This window comes from Symphalangus syndactylus, chromosome 18 (assembly GCF_028878055.3).
Source record: "Symphalangus syndactylus isolate Jambi chromosome 18, NHGRI_mSymSyn1-v2.1_pri, whole genome shotgun sequence".
In the NCBI taxonomy this organism is placed as follows: domain Eukaryota; kingdom Metazoa; phylum Chordata; class Mammalia; order Primates; family Hylobatidae; genus Symphalangus; species Symphalangus syndactylus.
The window spans coordinates 63,928,593-63,947,496 of NC_072440.2; the positions used below are offsets into that span (position 1 = coordinate 63,928,593).

The 18,904-nt window shown below is 41.3% G+C and overlaps 1 long non-coding RNA gene across 1 annotated transcript; it reads left to right on the plus strand.

Moving 5' to 3' along the window:
* Window positions 1-3,397: 3,397 nt before the first annotated feature.
* LOC134733627 (uncharacterized) lies at window positions 3,398-18,870 on the plus strand. Its single transcript, XR_010117282.1, has 2 exons — window positions 3,398-3,738; window positions 17,301-18,870. It is a non-coding gene; the product is annotated as an uncharacterized lncRNA (long non-coding RNA).
* The last annotated feature ends 34 nt before the right edge of the window (window positions 18,871-18,904 follow it).

Genomic DNA, 18,904 nt, shown 5'->3' on the forward strand with positions numbered 1-18,904 from the left:
GGCAGGAGGATCAGCTGAACCCAAGAGTTCAAAGCTGCAGTGAGCTATGATCACACCCAATGCACTCCAGCCTGGGCAAGAGAAAAGACAGAAAAAAGAAAAGAAGAAAGAGAGCGAGAGAGGAAATGAGAGAAGGAGGGAGGGAAGAAGAGAAAGAGAGAGAGAGAGCAAAAGAGATTGAGAGAGAGAGAGAGAGAGTTGGCTTTGGGGCCTGAAGAAGGCAGGACAACCATTACAGGACCCAACCAGAGTTCCTCCACCAAAGTCACATGATTGAGCCTTTTTAACAACCAGAACTCATGGGACAATCACTATGGCCACAGATGTGTAGCCTGTGAAAGACGAGTGGCTGCAAGTCACACCACCAGCCATGAACACAAAGCCTGGTGGGCCTTTATGGTTGGAGGCAAGACGTGCCTCAGTGGAGTGTGCCACGTGGACGCATCTCCCAAGTCACACACAAGGTGGCCAGTGCTGAGTGGGAACAGACAATGAGAAGTCTCTGCAGCAAGCCTGGGCTCCAGTGCAGGTGTCTCTTCCACTTGGACCTTATAATCTGGCACATTCAGTGAAATCCAAAGTGTCCGCACGGAGCATCTGGCAAGCAACAGAAGAATCACCGTGCAGACCTCTAGGACGTGGGAGCAAGTCTGCACCCTCTTCTGCAGGTGACTCTGCTTCCTCTGAGAAACAGCTTCTGCTCACCACTGGGCCTTAGTGGAAACTGAATGCCTACCCATAGGACATCAGGCAAGCACCCAGCCTGAGCTTCCCGCCGTGACCTGGGTGCCCTGACCCACGCAGCCAAAGTAGCAATCAATCACCAGAGGAAACTGCCTATAAGAGCCCAGGCTCAGTCAGGCCCAGAAGGTACAAGCAAGTTTCATGAGCAGGTGGCTCAGATCCCTCAACACCTGCTCCTCAGCCTCCATCCAGCCTAAGGCTTCCTGGGCTGTTCCTCAGGACCAACTGACTGAGGAAGAAAACACATGAGCTTGATTACAACTGGGTGTGCACAATGTGGTGCTGATCCCTGAAGGTGACCAGCTGCAGCACTACTGCACCACTCGAGCTGCCCTGAATGACACAGGGAAGGTTGGCTTGCCCAGGGGCTGGACGCTGATTGGGTTATTTCACTGGCAACTTGGTCTGGATTGAGAGATGGCAAATAACACAGATGATGGTGACTCATGGGGAGTTGCTAGAGGTCTGGCTGGAAGGTCAGGGACTCAGAAGGATCAATGATCAGATTTGAAAATTAATGACAAGGCAGGGTGGGAAGAGGCATAGGGATGGGCCCCTCATTATGGACACTATGAGCAGACACCAGCATTGCATATGAATGCTGACCACATGGCACGTGAATGCTCTCTGCAGAGGAGGCCTCGATAATCAGGTGGACAAAATGACACATTCCATAGATGTCAGTCAACCTCATTCCCCAGCCATCCCAGTATTTGCCCAATGGGCTCGTGGACAGAGGGGACAGTCATGGTGGCACGCATAGAGGCTGTGCATTACTTCATGAGCATGGCTGCTATGGCTTGGATGTGGTTTTTCCCCTCCAAAACACATGCTTAAATTCAGTCCCCATTGTGGCAATGTCGGGAGGTGGGACTTCATGGGAGATATTTGGGTCATGGGAGCAGATCCATTGTGAATAGATTAATGCCTTTCCTGGGAGTGAGTTATTGGTCTCACAGGAATGGATTACTTCCCTCGAAAGCAAGTTGTTAAATAAGAGAGTCTGGCTTCCTTAGTTTCTCTCTCTTGCTTCCTCTCTCTCCATATGGTCACTTTGCCTGCTCCCCTTCCATCTTCTGCCATCAGCTGAAGAAGCCTGAGGTCCTGACCAGATGTAGCTGCCCAACCTTGGACCTTCCAGCCACCAGAATCATGAGCCAAATAAATGTCTTTTCTTTATAAATTACTCAGCCTTGGTTATTTTGTTATAATAACACTAAATGACCTAAAACAGAAAATCTCCCTCTTCCTAAGGTTGACCTGGCTACCACTGACAAAAGTGGCCAATCTGTCAAGGGCAGAGACCAACACCAAGACCCTTATATATCACTAATGTCGGGGACCAGCCAGCCTCCTGCTGGCAGATTAATTTCATTGATCTCTTCTACCATGGAAGCGGCACACATTCTGGATATGGATTTGCCATCTCTGCTTGTAACACTTCTTCCAGCATCACCAACCCTGGACTCCTGCGATCCTTGGCCACCATCGTGTCATTCCCCACAGTGCTGTGTCTAATCAGGGAACTGATTCCACTGCAAAGGAAATGCAGCATGGAATTAACTGCTCTTACCACATACCCATGCCCAGGCGTGGCCAGACTAAAAGTGGAGTGACTTACTGAAGACTCAGTTGTGGCATGACTTGAGAGATAGCACCCAGAAATATGGAGGTTCTATCTTAAGGGTACAGTCTATGCTTTGAATCAAGACCATCAAGTGACAGTGTTTTAATAGTGCCTGGGATACTTTTAAATCAGGTATGGTAAGACATGCAGACATGGAAATGACTGGCATAAAGAAAAGATTTGTTATACTCACAGATCTCAAGAAAAGGGAACACACCACGCCACACAGGGCCACACAGAGAAGCATGAGCATTGGTCAGGAGGCAGAGGGGAGGGGGAAAACACAGGCAAGAACCTCTATTGTGGTTTCCACTGGGAAGGAACAGGGGAGGCAAGGTAAGCAGGTTTAGGATTGGCTAGTTTGAATAATTTTGGTGGGCTCTGGAGCACAGGAACAACTAGATACCTACTTGTCTGGTACCTGGTCTTGGAGTGATGAGGGTGGGTGGATAGCAGCCCAGCCTGTGAGAGCCCAGGAAAGAAAGTGCTTCAGGGCCAGGGATGGTGGCTCACACCTGTAACCCCAGCACTTTGGGAGGCCGAGGTGGGCGGATCACAAGGTCAGGAGATCGAGACCATCCTGGCTAACACAGTGAAACGCTGTCTCTACTAAAAATACAAAAAATTAGCCAGGCGTGGTGGCAGGTGCCTGTAGTCCCAGCTACTCGAGAGGCTGAGGCAGGAGAATGGCGTGAACCCGGGAGGCGGAGCTTGCAGTGAGCCGAGATCGCGCCACTGCACTCCAGCCTGGGCGACAGAGCAAGACTCTGTCTCAAAAAAAAAAAAAAAGAAAAGAAAAGAAAAACGAAAGTGCTTCAGGGTATGGGTTCTGGATTGGTTGGTTTGCGCAAGAAAGGCTCGCTGTTTGCCATCTCTAAGAATTAGCTAACCCTGCAAGGGGCAGTGCCCCAGGGTCAGCAAGGCCCCAGGTGTCAGATCATCAGAAAACAGAAAATAAAAGAGCATGGTTAATACACACAGTCTCCCCAGGAGCCACAATACATGGGTCTGAGAATAGATGGATAGAAGTGAGAGTGGCTTCTTCCACAAATAGACCTCCTAATGAGCTCAAATAAGGTTTGCTTGCTATCCGAACATTTGAGCTCTGCTGCTTTGAAGATCTTAGTTCCCAAGAATATATTGCCTCTCCCAGGGGACACCACAATGATTCCCTTGAGTGGAACTAACAGTCAGAAAAGGAGGCAACTTTACTGGAAGGACTGTTTGGTGCTAACGAGGGGAAATCGGGCTGCTGTGTCACACATTGGGGGCAGGAAGGACTTCACCTACAACCCCGAGTACTCATCATCTTAGTACTTCTGCCTACTCAGACCCTTCAAGAATGAAGGTTTAGATCTTCCCACCAGGTAAAGATCTGCAACCAGCTGAGGTTCTAGCTGCGGAACAGGGAAATATCGAATGGGTAGAGGACAAAAGAAGTCACAGATAGCAGCTGTGGCTCATAACTAGGGTTTACCAGGTTTAGTAAACAAAAATACAGACGTCCAGTGAGATCGTAACTTCAGATAAAACAACAAATAGTGTTACTAAAAATACTATTTGTATGTCCTATGCAATATTGGGGACATATTTATGCTTAAAAATGCATTCACTGTTTGGACATCCTATATTTTACCTGGTAATCCTATTCATGACCAAGAAAAAAGCACATTTTTTTACTTTGCTTGTCATGTGTGGTATATGTATGTATTTGGAGTTATTAACCATTTATCTTTTCTTATTATTTTATGAGTTGTTAGCAGAGTATTCAGTGAAATGGTGACTAAAGATGAAGATAAACTAATATAGTTAGCTGTGGATGCAATGGCTTTTGGGAGCCTGCATCTTGCCTGGGGGAGAGGGTGAGAATTTCGTTCATATAAAGGATAACTGCTTCTTATTAGACGGAAACAGTTGTTTTTTGGTTCCTCAGAAGTTCAAATGTGTGTAGAAAGATAAATACGGAAGCTAAGTAGGAAAGTGGGTGAACTCTGCCAGTAGTTATCAGCAGAATGTCCTGGCTGCAAATTCCCCCTTTCTCGCCGCTCTAGGAAGCCGGCTGGTAAACAGCGCCCTCCTTCATCCGCCGCTGCAATGTTAGGCTTTGCCAAAAGAGGGCACCTGGGGGACGCTGCGAGGCCACCGCGGCGAGAAGGTGCTTTCCTGTTTCTTTTTATTCCACACAGGAGCCCATAGTTCGGGTTTGGGATGGCCCAGTCTCACCTCCGCAGCCCTGATGGACCAGCTAGCTCCAATTTGGCACTCAGGCCCCACTGCGCCCCCCTAGCAGCCACTTCCACAGCATCCGGCCTCCCCCACCACTGGGCATGGTGAGCCACTTCCAGGCCCCAGCCCTGCCTGCCTGGCGTTCTGGCAAGGGACCGGATGATCTGAAGAGCCAGATTCTGGTTTGTGCTGCCTCAGTCTGGCGGGTATTGCCCAGCCTCCTCTCTCGGACTACACCCTTTTCCTCCAAATCATCCATTCATTCAAGTATTTATGGATCGCTTGCTACATGCCAGGCAGCATTCTCGCAAACATTTGTGTGTGAGACTTTGTCTAGCTCTACATTCGGTCTTTTGGGTAAATACCTTGAGATGGAAGGACTAATCCGACGGTAGATGTAGTTAGTTGCTTTCTCAAGCAACCGTCAAACTGTCAAAGTGGATGTACAATTTTACTTACCCATGGAGAGTGTGGAGACAGAAGTAGACACAGAGTGAGTACAACAAAGTCCTTACAATTCAGAAAGGGAGACAGACAATAAACAAAGTTATACACATAAATGGTAAGTCATGGTAAGCTGGGATAGAAATTTTCCATTTGTTTCCAAGTTCTGAAATGTACACAAATGCACTTATGCTGTACGTATCTTCTGGGCACATTATTTCACTCAACATTATGGTTTTGAGATCTAGCTGTGATCATATATAGATCTAGCTCAATTATCCCAATTGCTGAGTAGTCCATCATATTAATATAAATGGCCACTATATATATATATACAGTGGTACATTTATATATTAGCCTTTTAGGCCATATATATATGTGTGTGTGTATATATATGCATATGTATCACTACATATATATACTATATATAAAATATATATACTACATATATACTATACATATATACTATATATATACTATATATACTTTCTACACACTATAAATAGATAGTGTGGTACATTTATATATTACACATTTAGGCTCTTTATAGACATGTACCACTACATATATATTGATACATTTATATATATATATATAAATATATATATTTATATAAATAAATATATATAATATATATATTTATATAAATAAATATATATATTTATATAAATAAATATATATATTTATATATATTTATATAAATAAATATATATATATTTATATAAATAAATATATATATTTATATAAATAAATATATATATTTATATATATTTATATAAATAAATATATATATTTATATAAATAAATATATATATATATATATATGGACTAAACAGCATTTAGGCGGTTTCCAGCGTTTTGCTACCACAAGTAATGCAGGAATTAGCAAATAAGATCTTCCAGATAATACCCAGAGGCAGGACTGCTGGATCAGGAGGAATGCACATTTTCAGTTTTACTGCCCTCTAGCGTGGCTGATGAATTTACACCCCACCGGCAACGCGTGGGTTCTGTTTCTCTAACTCTTTACCGCACTTGATATCAGCAGGCTTTTCCATTTGCACCACGCAGCTCTTACCACAACCCTCCTTTACAGCTCTCAACTAACCCAGGCAGGCAGCATGCGTGGGCCAGATACCAGGGCAGTGCTCCACTGCAGTTAGATACTGAGTCTCCCTCCTGCAACTGGGCAGAGGAAAAGGACTTGCTCACTCTTGTTTTCTCTAACACAGTGCTTCACACACAGAGTTCTTTTCCAGTTATGTGACTAATTCAATAAACTGCCTGAGCCTTAGTTTCCCAATCTGTGTCATTAAACGGTCACTGTGCCCACTGGTGTGCTGGGAAATGTTTAACAACCAACAGAGTAGCAAGGGCAGTGGGAGTCCTAATTTGTAGCATTTGCTCATTTCCATGGTATAAATAATCCCACCACAGCTGATTTCAAGCTACCAAGGTACCCCACTGAACACACAGTTGGGAAGAGATGCTCTTATCATCAGCCCTCCTGAGCTGGTGCAAACCGGTTACAGGACGCCACTGAGCTTTTTGCAGCACTGTTTCGGAATTCTCAGTTCTGGGCAGGCTGTAGTCGCCTCCCCGTGCTTCTGCACAAGTAGACAGCGACATCTGGTGGCAAAGTCAAGCAAATCCCAGACCATGTAGAGAAGGGCCTAGAGGATGGGAAAACAAGAAACATCCCCCCTTCTCCCACCAGCACCCCCACGAAAGGCTTCTGTCCTCTTCCTCAACCAACCCTGGGACCCATCAACTCCAGCAAAAACTCAATGCCTGGGGAGCTTCTATATGGGCAGCCTGCAGGTCTCCCTTCCTGTGGCAGCTGGGGTAGAGTTGCATGGCTCCTGGTGTTAGAATAAGCAGTGACCTCGTACAGCGGTCATTCCCACTGCCTGCCTGCAGACCCCTTGCCTTCCCTCTGGTTGAGAATTATCAGAAGGGTCCCTCAACCCAAAGCAGTCACCACAGCACTCCTAGAACAAGAGTTACTCAGCTAGTGTGACCAGAGCACTGGTTCACCATGAGCGAACTTCCTCCTGGAATTTGGACAACCATCTCAGGGCCTTTCTTTGGTCAATTTCCTTCTGATTCTGTGTGTAATACTTGTGTGCAGAATCTCAGTGGCCTAAATATCTCAGCCTATGGTAGGATAGGCGGGGAAGCGAGAGTGGCCCCTGCAATAGCAAAGCCATTACACTTAGCCTTTGGCCACTAAAACCCCCTATGGCAGCAACAGGCTGCTGACCACCGAACGTTCATCTTTTCCATGGTGTATTCCTTTTCTTGAGACAGGGTCTCCCTGTATCACCCAGGCTAGAGCGCAGCAGTGCATCCATAGCTCCCTGCAATCTCGGACTCCTGGACTCAAGTGAATCCTCCTGCCTCAGCTTCCTGAGTAGCTGGGACTACAGGCACACACCACCACACTTGGCCAATTTTTGTATTTTTTGTAGAGATGGGAATCTCATTATTTGCCTAAGCTGGTCTCGAACTCCTGGACTCAAGGAATCCTCCCACCTTGGCCTCCCAAAGTGCTGGGATTACAGGCATGAGCCACCACATCCAGCTTCCACAGTGAACTGTTAAAGAAGGCATCTGTTTAGCCCAGGACTCCACTTTCCAGATCCCTAAAAGGACAATGTGGGAAAAGATTACAATGCAAATATCAAGTCCCTGGCTGCTGCTTCTACAGACAAGCTCCTACTGCATCCTCAGGCAATCACCTTTCCACTCTGGGGCTGATCCTCCAGACCTGCACCAGCCCACCCACATGCCCCTGGGCAATGATAGGCCCTTCCATGGACCAGCTTCAGCTCACACTCTCTGCCAAGCATCTTGGCCTCTGGCAGGCTACAGCTCGCAGCAAAGCCATGTTCTCCTGGAAAAGTCTGAATCTCAGCCTTGCCTGGGGTCCCATTCTCAAGCTCTTAGTTCCTTCACTCACTCCGCGTGAGTCGGTAGCTGCTTTCTGAATCTGCTACTCATGAATGTTGTACAGTCCTGCTTTATTCTTTCCATGAGCTCACCACTCTTTAACAATTCTGAAAAATTCCCTGTTCAAATTATTGGTGTGGTTTGCCTCCTGAGTTTACCCTGATTGACACAATATCTCAGCATCAAAAGATGGCATGGAAATGGAGGTCATCTCCACACTGTTACTATGATAGACCTTCAATCAAATGAAGTCAAATGAAGCCTTCAGGCATTCAGCTTGCAGAATGCAGACAGTCAGCTGCCACAGGGAACTGCAGAAGGCAAGCGTTGTGACCAAACCGTAAATGCCGGTCAGCCCCATTTAAATCGGGTTAAAATGGGGATAGATATCAGCCAGTAAGAACACAGGCAGTTTTCTTTGGAATGGCCATTTTGGGGGCAGTGGGTGAGCAAAGAATGGATGCAGATGTTTCTCCTCTCCAAGGAGCAACGTGGACTACAAAGCCCACAAGGATTCATGAGATTTAATCCTAGGATAAGTACCCTAGAGAAGCCCACCCAGCAGCGTATAAAAGAAATCAAGAATTTCTGGTGGACCCAGAATGTGTCACAGCTTGGGGCCAAATAAATACACTCCTGCAAATACGTCGGGCCTAGCTCCAGTAAAAAGTGACAGGACAGCCATGTGTCCAAAAGCTAGTGCATTGCACAGCAAGGAAGAAACCAATTTTCCTTTAGCCTTCGCTCCCCTAGAGACGTCATATGACCAGAGTGAGGTTGGACAGTCAGCTCTCTATCTTTTCAAATATTTCCCCATCTCCAAGTTCACAGAAAGAGAGAAAACCATCATGTCACCATAGCGATGACTCCTCTAATGATGGTTCAGAGTGGAAAACTTCTGACTTCAAGGATGGCCTCATACAGGATGGACGTGAATGCTGGTCCTCAAAACCCCAATGTCACATTTTTAAAAATCTGACCATCCCTCAATCAGTGTTAGGGGTTTTCATGTGGGAAACCTCAAGGAAGGTGAGAAGGCAGGGGAGGTGTAACCCACAGTAATTATTAATAAAACCAACATTCCAGGACAAACTACTGCTAAGGAGGTTGAATTTTTTTTCTAAATGATGCTTCACAAGTAAAATAAGGAACTGGAGTCCTTGGACTGATCACTATATTATGCTAAATGGATGACAGAATACAGCGCAGGAGTCAAAGATCATGAGCTTCCAACTGGCCACAAGGACAATAAGCCTTTCAGCCCTTGGGTAACAAAGTCAGACAATCTGGTCTGGCAGCCAGAAGATGGCTGAGCTGGAGGGACATCAACAATGGGACAGTCCCAGTGTCTGCCCTTCTCTGCTGGAAGGACATTAGCTGCTGAGAATAACTGGATCCAAATTGTTAACGTGACCCCCCACTGCTCATGGGGATGAAGAAAAAGATCTGGGGTGATTGGAACCTTACAAAGCAGGGACACAGATGCTTTATGTTTTTGAAGGTCTAGTTGTAAAAACAAGACCTGAAAGCAGCCTCTCGGTCTTTTCACTGCTGGGAGAGGACCATGTTGTGATGCGTCCAGGATATCCTTCATGATTGCCACTAAGATCTGCTGAGATAGGTGCCCGAGACCTGGAAGGAACACTGAACTAGAGATCCAGGGATGCACACACCTTGCATGTTCTCACAATGAGGCCAAACCAGACTCACCACCGGAGAAATGCCAGCCAACAGCCTGTGGACATGGATGCAGGTTGATTATTCCAGCCCCTCAGTGAACAAGCTCCAAGTGTGTTTCCTTGTAAAGCAGTTATACAGGTCAAAAATCACCTCATCAAAAATGAAATACAGTCAAACTACCACAAAACACACAGCTAAAATATCTCGTCACCGGAGGGTGCCAGAGACCACCAAATATAATCCAGATTCAAGGTAGTCCATGTAAAAATTGCCCACCAGGTGGCGGAAATGCAGGGAGAGGGCCAGCATGTACAGACAATTTGTTTTCCCGGGGCCACACATTATCTGATGAGAGTGAATCTGACTCTAGAAGGGAACTACACAACTACTTGGTTGCATTAGGGCTCAACTAGACTGTGCATGCTCCAAAAGTTCTCAAAAAAGTCAAATCCAAGTAACAAGGGTTTTAGCCTATGAGCCAAGGTGTGGCTAGAGAAAAAAATCATTTGAATTTGAAAAGCAGCTAGGAGGGTTGACTCACTGGGGCGTCTATCCTCGAGTCTTCCTGCAGTGGGAGGCAGAGGGAGCGGGCAGCTGGGCATCCACATCTAGAGTGTTGAAAACCTCCCGGGGGTGGAAACGGGGGAGTTCCACTTCCAGAATGGGCAACTGTATGTGTGTATAAAATATTTAAGATATATGTATTTATTTAAAGTCTCTAGAAATAGCCTTAGGGCATATAGCAAATAAAAAAACATTTAATTCAAGAAAATCTATTAAAACTTGGCAAGCACTGGGAGGGTCTGTGGCATTTCAACCACAACCTGCTCCATTCCTCCCACTGCCAGCAAAATGTGACAGAAACTCCACTCCAGGTGGGCGCAGCCAAGGACACAGCACTGTCTCCACCCAGCTCCCAGCCAAGGGCTGTGGTATTTTCCCAAGAAGGAAAATCCATCAGCATTTTTCTTCCCACCCCAGCTACCTGTTGCAGAGACTAAATTCCAGGTGATGGTAGTAATCGGTTGAGGCTCTCTCCTTTTGCTCAGCCCCTACTTGTGGGACAAAAGCCCTGCCTTGGGTGCAACGCACTGAGAATACTGGCACCATCAACCAGCTCATTTGTAAAGTAGAGGTTCCATGCTATGAGAAGCAAGCTGGGAATACAATAGACCCTCCAACAAGCACCCACCTCCTAAAGCAGGGGTGTCACTCAGAAAGTAGCTACCTACCACCGTCCCCACCCAGCCCCAGAGCCATAGCCAAAAAACTGCTGAAACATTTCCCCAAGAGGAAAGGCAGGACACACAGAGCTCTAAAGCCCTTCCCAAATGAACTGGCTTTATTTGCAAATGAGTATGAAGTTCAACATTAAGGGGACTTTCAAAACAACGGAGCTTGGGCAAAAGGCAATTGACAGGAAACTGGTATGTTCATTAGTGATATAAACTAGACCATAGGCCAGCTAGTTTATCAGACAGAACCAGGAAAAGACACAGCTAAAAAGAGACTTCTTGGGGTCAAAGCAAACCTCAAACACTGACCTCAAAAACTATCCCTGCAAATGAGCCTGAGTTTAATTGCATCAGTCATCTCAATAAAGACGTTTTTTAAAGAAAAAAAACAGCAATAACAATTATACATTCTGGTCAACATGGAGTAACAGGAGCTGGATTTATTCTCAGGCCTGGAATAATTTTAAAAACAACACAAAATATTTAAGTCACTGGACATCAGGCAATGAAAGATAGTGGTTTATGAGAGATGAGAAATGAACAAGATGAACCCCACGATTGCCCAAGATTACTGCATGGAGTTTCCAGGCTGAGGCTCAAGGAGGAGAGAATGTAACCAGAGCCCACTGGCCTCCCCGAGTTGAAGAAACAGAGCTGCTTGGTATCCCAGACCGCTGGAGTTCATAGGGCAGAGTACCAAAGAGAAGGGAGCTCAACAGAAAGAGAACTCTGCAAATAAGGGAGTGTACGTATTCTACTGAGGAGTGATCAGCGTATGCATATGAGGAATGTACCTGAGGCCAAGAAAAAGACTGCCCCAAAGCATTGAACAGAACAATCCCCAGAGAAAATTCAGGGCTGAGAATAATGCCTGACCTCATCAAGTACAGAAAATCTCATAATTCATTAAGCATCATGTAGAGTACTCAGAAGAGTCTTCTTGATCTGTGGACAAAATTAACCATAGACTTAATGCTCTTGTGGTCTCAAGTAAAAATGTTAAAAGAAAGCTGGGGATAGATTAAACTGTTTCAAAATAATTTAACTGTGTACCAGAACAAAACTTAAGAATACAAAAATATCTAGCACCAGCAAAGATAAAATTCACAATGTCTAGCATTCAACTACAAATTAACATGCAGGCAAAGAAATGGAAGAATATGATCCATAGTTAGGAAAATATCAGCCAGTCAAAACTGATCCAAAATTGACATAGGTAATAAATAGATAAGGCAATTAAAGCAGTTATTATAATACTATTCCATATGTATAAGAAACCAGAGGAAAGACTAAACATTTTTGGCAAATACATAGAAGGTTTTTTCTAAAACCAAATTAAACTTATAGAAAACAATGTGATGAAAAATACACTAGATGGAATTAATGACAGATTAGAAACTGCAGAAGAAAAGATTAATGAACTTTAAGGTAGAGCAGTAGAAATTATACGAAATTATCAGAGGGTTAAAGGACTAAAAAAATAAAGAGAACATCAGTGACCTGTGAGATAACTGCCAGTGGTAAAATATATATGTGGTTAAAGTCTCTGAAAAAGAAGGGGGATTTGAAAAAATGACAGAAAACTTTCTTAATGTGATGAAAACTGCATACCTAGAGATTTAAAAAGTTCAACAAACCATAATCACAGAAACATGAAGAAAACCATACCAAGTCATATTATGCTCATCAAATTTCTTAAACCAACTCATCTAAGAGAAAATTTTAAGTGGCCAGAAGAAAAAAAAATACATTATATGCAGAAGAACAAAGATAAGGGTGACAGCAAATTTCTCAGAAAAACAATGCAAGTGGCCAGGCCCAGCAGCTCATGCCTGTAATCCCAGCACTTTGGGAGGCCGAGATGATAGGATCACTTGAGGCCAGGAGTTCAAGACCAACCTGGGCAACATAGTGAGACCCTGTCTCTACAAAAAAAAAATTTTTTTTTAATTAGCTAATGTGATGGTGCATCACTGTAGTCCTAGCTACTCAGGAGGCTAAGGAAGGAGGATCACTTGACCCCAGGAGTTGGAGGCTGCACTGAGCTATAATCATATCACTTCACTCCAGCCTTAGCAACAGAGTGAGACCTGGTCTCAACAAAATAAAAAATAAAAGACACAATGCAAGGTAGAAGACAGTGGAACAATACCTTTAAAGAATTTAAAGGAAAAAAGTTCATCCTAGAATTCTTTACCTAGCACAAATATCTTTCGAAAAAGAAGGCTGAGATTTTTTAGACATACAAAAGCTGAATGTATCATCGAATTTTCACTATAAGAAATTTTAAAGAAAGTCTTCAAGCAAAAAGTACATGACGTCGCATGGAAATCTGGGTCTACACAAAGGAATAATGAAGGGTGCCAAAAATGGAAACTATATGGATAAATATACAGACTTGTTCCTAATTATTTAAATCTCTTTAAAGACTATTGAACTATTTAAAGGAGAAATAATGACACTCATAAATTAAAATTTAACATTTATAACAAATGTAAAGTAAAACATACAACAATATCACAGAGGCTAGGAGAAGAGAAATGAAGTACAGATACTGGGAGATCAGTTCCAGGACCACCCAAGGATACCAAAATCTAAGGATGCTCTAGTGCCTTATATAAAATAATGTCGTATTTGCATATAACTTAAGCACATTCTCCCATATGCTTTAAATCATCTCTAGATTACTTATAATACCTAATACATGTAAATTATCTGTAAATAGTTGTTATACTGTATTGCTTTTATTATTGTATTATTTTTAGCAATAAAATATTTTTTAATTTTTAATTTTAATTTTGGTGGGTACCTAGGCAGGTGTATATATTTATGGGATACATCAGATGTTTTGACACAGGCTTGCAATGTGTAATAATCATATCTTGTAAAATTGGGTATCCATCCCCCTGAAGAATTATTTGTGTCACAAACAGTTCAATTACACTCTTTTAGTTATTTTTAAATGTATAATTAAATTATTATTGACTATAGTCACTCTGTTTTGCTGTCAAATTTATTCATATTCATTCTTTTTAACTACTTTTTTGTACCCATTAACCATCCCCACCTCCCTCTCCCCTTCCCACCCCCATCTCATCCTCTGGTAACCATCCTTCTACTCTCTATCTTCATATGTTCAATTGCTTCGATTTTTAGATCCCATAAATAAGTGAGAACATGTGTTTGCCTTCCTGTGCCTGGCTTATTTCACTTAGCACAATGACCTCCAGTTCCATCCATGTTGTTGCAAATGACAGGATCTCATTAATTCTTATGGCTGAATAGTACTCCATTGTGTATATGTACCACATTTTCTTTATCTGTTCATCTGCTGATGAACACTTAGGTTGCTACAAGATTTTGGCTGTTGTGAGCAGTGCTGCAACAAACATGGGAGTGCAGATATCTCTTTAATATACTGATTTCCTTACTTTTGGGTATATATCCAGCAGTGGGATTGCTGGATCATATGGTAGCTCTATTTTCAGTTTTTCAAGGAAACTCCAAACTGTTCTCCATGGTGGTTGTACTAATTTACATTCCCACCAACAGTGTACAAGGGTTCCCTTTTCTGCATATCCTCTCCAGCATTTGTTATTGCCTGTCTTTTGGATATAAGCCATTTTAACTGGGATGAGATGGTATCTCATTGGAGTTTTGATCTGCATTTCTCTGATGATCAATGATGTTGAGCACCTTTTCATAAGCCTGTTTGCTATTTGTATGTCTTCTTTTGAGAAATGTCAATTCAAATATTTTGCCCATTTTTGATTAGCATTATTAGATATTTTCCTATAGAGTTGTTTGAGCTCCTTGTACATTCTGGTTATGAATCTCTTGTCAGATGGGTAGTTCGCAAATATTTTCTCCCATTCTGTGGGTTATCCTTCACTTTGCTGATTGTTTCCTTTGTTGTGCAGATTTTTAACTTACTCTGGTCCCATTTGTCCATTTTTGCTTTGGTTGTCTGTGCTTGCAGGGTATTACTCAATAAATTCTTGCCCAGACCAGTGTTCTGGAGAGTTTCTTCAATGTTTTCTTGTAGTAGTTTCATAGTTTGAGATCTTAGATTTAAGTCTTTAATCCATTTTGATTTTGTTTTTGTATATAGTTATAGGTATGGGTCTAGTTTTATTCTTCTGCATATGGATATCCAATTTTCCCAATACCATTTATTGAAGAGATTATCTTTTCCTCAGTGTATGTTCTTGGCACCTTTGTTGAAAATAATTTCACTGTAGGTGTGTGGATTTGCTTCTGGGTTACCCATTCTGTTTCATTGGTCTATCTGTTTTTATGCCAGAACCATGCTGTTTTGTTTTATATAGCTCTACAGTATAATTTAAAGCCAGGTAATGAGATTCCTAAGTTTTGTTCTTTTTGCTTAGGATAGTTTTGACTATTTGGAACCTTTTGTGGTTCCATATACATTTTTTAATTGTTTTTTCTATTTCTATGAAGAATGTCATTGGTATTTTGACAGGAATTGCATTGACTCTGTAGATTGCTTTAGGTAGTATGAATATCTTAACAATATCGATTCTTCCAACCTATGAAAATTGAATATTTTTCCATTTTTTGGTGTTCTCTTCAATTTCTTTCATCAGTGTTTTATAGTTTTCGCTGTAGAGATCATTGACTTCTTTGGTTAATTCCTAGGTATTTTATTTGTGGCTATTGTAAATGAGATTACTTTTTTATTTCTTTTCAGATTGTTCACTGTTGACGTATAGAAATGCTACTGATTTTTGTACACTGATATTGCATTCTGCAACTTTACTGAATTTATCAGTTCTAATAGTTTTTTTGTGGAGTCTTTAGGTTCTTCTGAATATAAGAGTATATCATCTATAAACAGGGATAATTGGACTCCTTCCTTTCCTATTTGAATGCCCGTCATTTCTTTCTCTTGCCTAATTACTCTAGCTAGGACTTCCAGTAATGTATCAAATAACAGTGGTGACAGTAGGCATCTTTGTCATATTCCAAATCTTAGAGGAAAGGCTTTCAGTTTTTCCCTATTCAGTTTGATGCTGACCATGGGTCTGTCACATATGGCTTTTATTATGTTGAAATGTGTTTCTTCTATACCTAGTTTTTCAAAGGTTTTTATCATGAAGGCATGCTGAACTTTATCAAATGCTTTCTCAGTATCAGTTAAAATGATTGTATGTTTTTTTCCTTTATTCTGTCGACATGATCTATCACATTGATTAATTTGCACATGTTGAACTATCTTTGCATGCCAGGAATAAATCTCTCTTGGTCATGATGAATGATCTTTTGTTGAATTTTGGTTGCTACTATTTTGTTGAGAATTTTTGCATCAATTTTCATCAAAGATATTGGTCTGTAGTTTTGTTGTTTTTTTTTCAATGTATCTTTGTCTGACTTTGGTATCAGGGTAATACCAGCCTCGTAGAATGTATTTGAAAGTATTCCCTCCTCTATATTTTAGAGTAGTTTGAGCAGAATTGATATTAGTTCTTCTTTAAACATCTGGTAGAATTCATCAGTGAAGTCATCGGGTCTTGGGCTTTTCTTTACTGGGAGAATTTTTATTATGGCTTCAATCTCATTACTTGTTATTGGTCTGTTCAAGTTTTAAATTTCTTCATGGTTCAATCTTGGTAGGTTGTTTGTGTCTAGGAACTTGTCCATTTTTTCTAGATTTTTCCAATTTATTGGCATATGATTGCTCATAGTAGCCACTAGTGATCCTTTTAATTTCTGCAGTATCAGTAGTAATGTCTCCTTTTTTATCTCTAATTTTATTTTTTTCTTAATCTGACTAAAGTTTTGTCAATTTTGCTTAACTTTTTTAAAAACGACTTTTTGTTTCATTGATCTTTTGAAATATAAATACGTGTAAATTACCAACAGCTCCTGAATGACCAATGGGTCAATAAATTAAGAAGGAATTAAAAATTTCTTGAAACAAATGATAATAGAAACACAACATACCAAAATCTATGAGATATGGCAAAAGTAGTACTAAGAGGGAAGTTTATAGCTGTAAGTACCTATGTCAAAAAAGAAAAAAATATTCAAATAAATGTCTTTAAGATGCAGCTTAAAGAATTGGAAAAGCAAGAGAAAACCAAACCCCATATTAGTAGAGGGAAAGAAATAATAAAGATTAAAGGAGAGATAAATGTAATTGAAATGAAGAAAACAATACAGAAAATTAAGCATATTACAACACTAACTGTGGTGTACAACTCTTATCTTAAGTAGAAAGACTAAACAATAAACCAACAAAAAATAACTGCAACTTTTCAAGGCATAGACAGTACAATAAGATATACATAGAAACAACAAAAGTAAAAAAGCAGGGGGACAAAGTTACAGTGTACAGTCTTTATTAATTTTCTTTTTGTTTATTTATGCAGTGTTAACTTTTATCAGCCTAAACAAATGGGTAAGAAGATAGTATTTTCAAGCCTCATAGTAACCTTAAACCAAAGAACTACAATGGATACACAAAAAATAGAAAGCAAGAACCTAAATTGTGTCATCAGAGAAAATCACCTTCACAAAAAGGAAGACAAGAAGGAAAGAAGGAAGAGAAGATCATGAAACAACCAGAAAACAAATAACAAAATGGCAGGAGTAAGTTCTTACTTATCAATAATAACATCAAATGTAAATGGACTAAACTCTCTAAACAAAATAGAGTGGCTGAATGGATTAAAAAAGATACAATAATCTGTTGCCTACAAGAAACATACTTAACCTATAAATCGACTGAAAATAAACGGATGGAAAAAATATTCCATGCCAATGGAAACAAACAAACCAAAAATCCGGAATAGCTACACTTATATCAGACAAAATGGATTTTAAAACAATAACTCTAAGAGACACAAAGGTCACTATATAATGACTTCATGACTAAAACACCAAAAGCAATTGCAACAAAAGCCAAAATAGGCAAATGGGATCTAATTAAACTAAAGAGCTTCTGCACAGCAAAAGAAACTATCATCAGAGTGAACAGGCAACCTACAGAATGGGAGAAAATTTTTGCAATCTACCCATCTGACAAAGGGCTAATATCCAGAATCTACAAAGAACTTAAACAAATTTACAAGAAAAAATCAAACAACCCATCGAACAGTGGGCAAAGGATATGAACAGACACTTTTCCAAAGAAGACATTTATGCAGCCAGTAGACATATGCAAAAATGCTCATCATCACTGGTCATCAGAGAAATGCAAATCAAAACCACAATGAGATACCATCTCACACCAGTTAGAATGGCAATCATTAAAAAGTCAGAAAACGACAGATGCTGGAGAGGATGTGGAGAAATAGGAACACTTTTACGCTGTTGGTGGGAGTGTAAATTAGTTCAACCATTGTGGAAGACAGTGTGGCTATTTCTCAAGGATCTAGAACTAGAAATATCATTTGACCCAGTGATCCCATTTCTGGGTATATACCCAAAGGATTATAAATCATGCTACAATAAAGACACATGCACACGTATGTTTATGTGGCACTATTGACAATAGCAAAGACTTGGAATCAACCCATCAATGATAGACTGCATTAAGAAAATGTGGCATATATACACCATGGAATACTATGCAGCCATAAAAAAGGATGAGTTCATGTCTTTTGCAGGGACATGGATGAAGCTGGAAATCATCATTCCAAGAAAACTATCACAATGACAGAAAACCAAAACCAAACACCACATATTCTCACTCATAGGTGGGAGTTGAACAACGAGAACACATGGACACAGGGTGGGAAACATCACACACCAGGGCCTGTTGGGGATGGGGGGCTGGGGCAGGGACAGCATTAGGAGAAATACCTAAGGTAAATGACGAGTTAATGGGTGCAGCAAACCAACATGACACAGGTATACCTATGTAACAAACCTGCACGCTGTGCACATGTACCCTAGAACTTAAAGTATAATAAAAAATCAATAAAAAAATTTTAAAAATCATCCATATAACCAAAAACCACTTATACCCCTA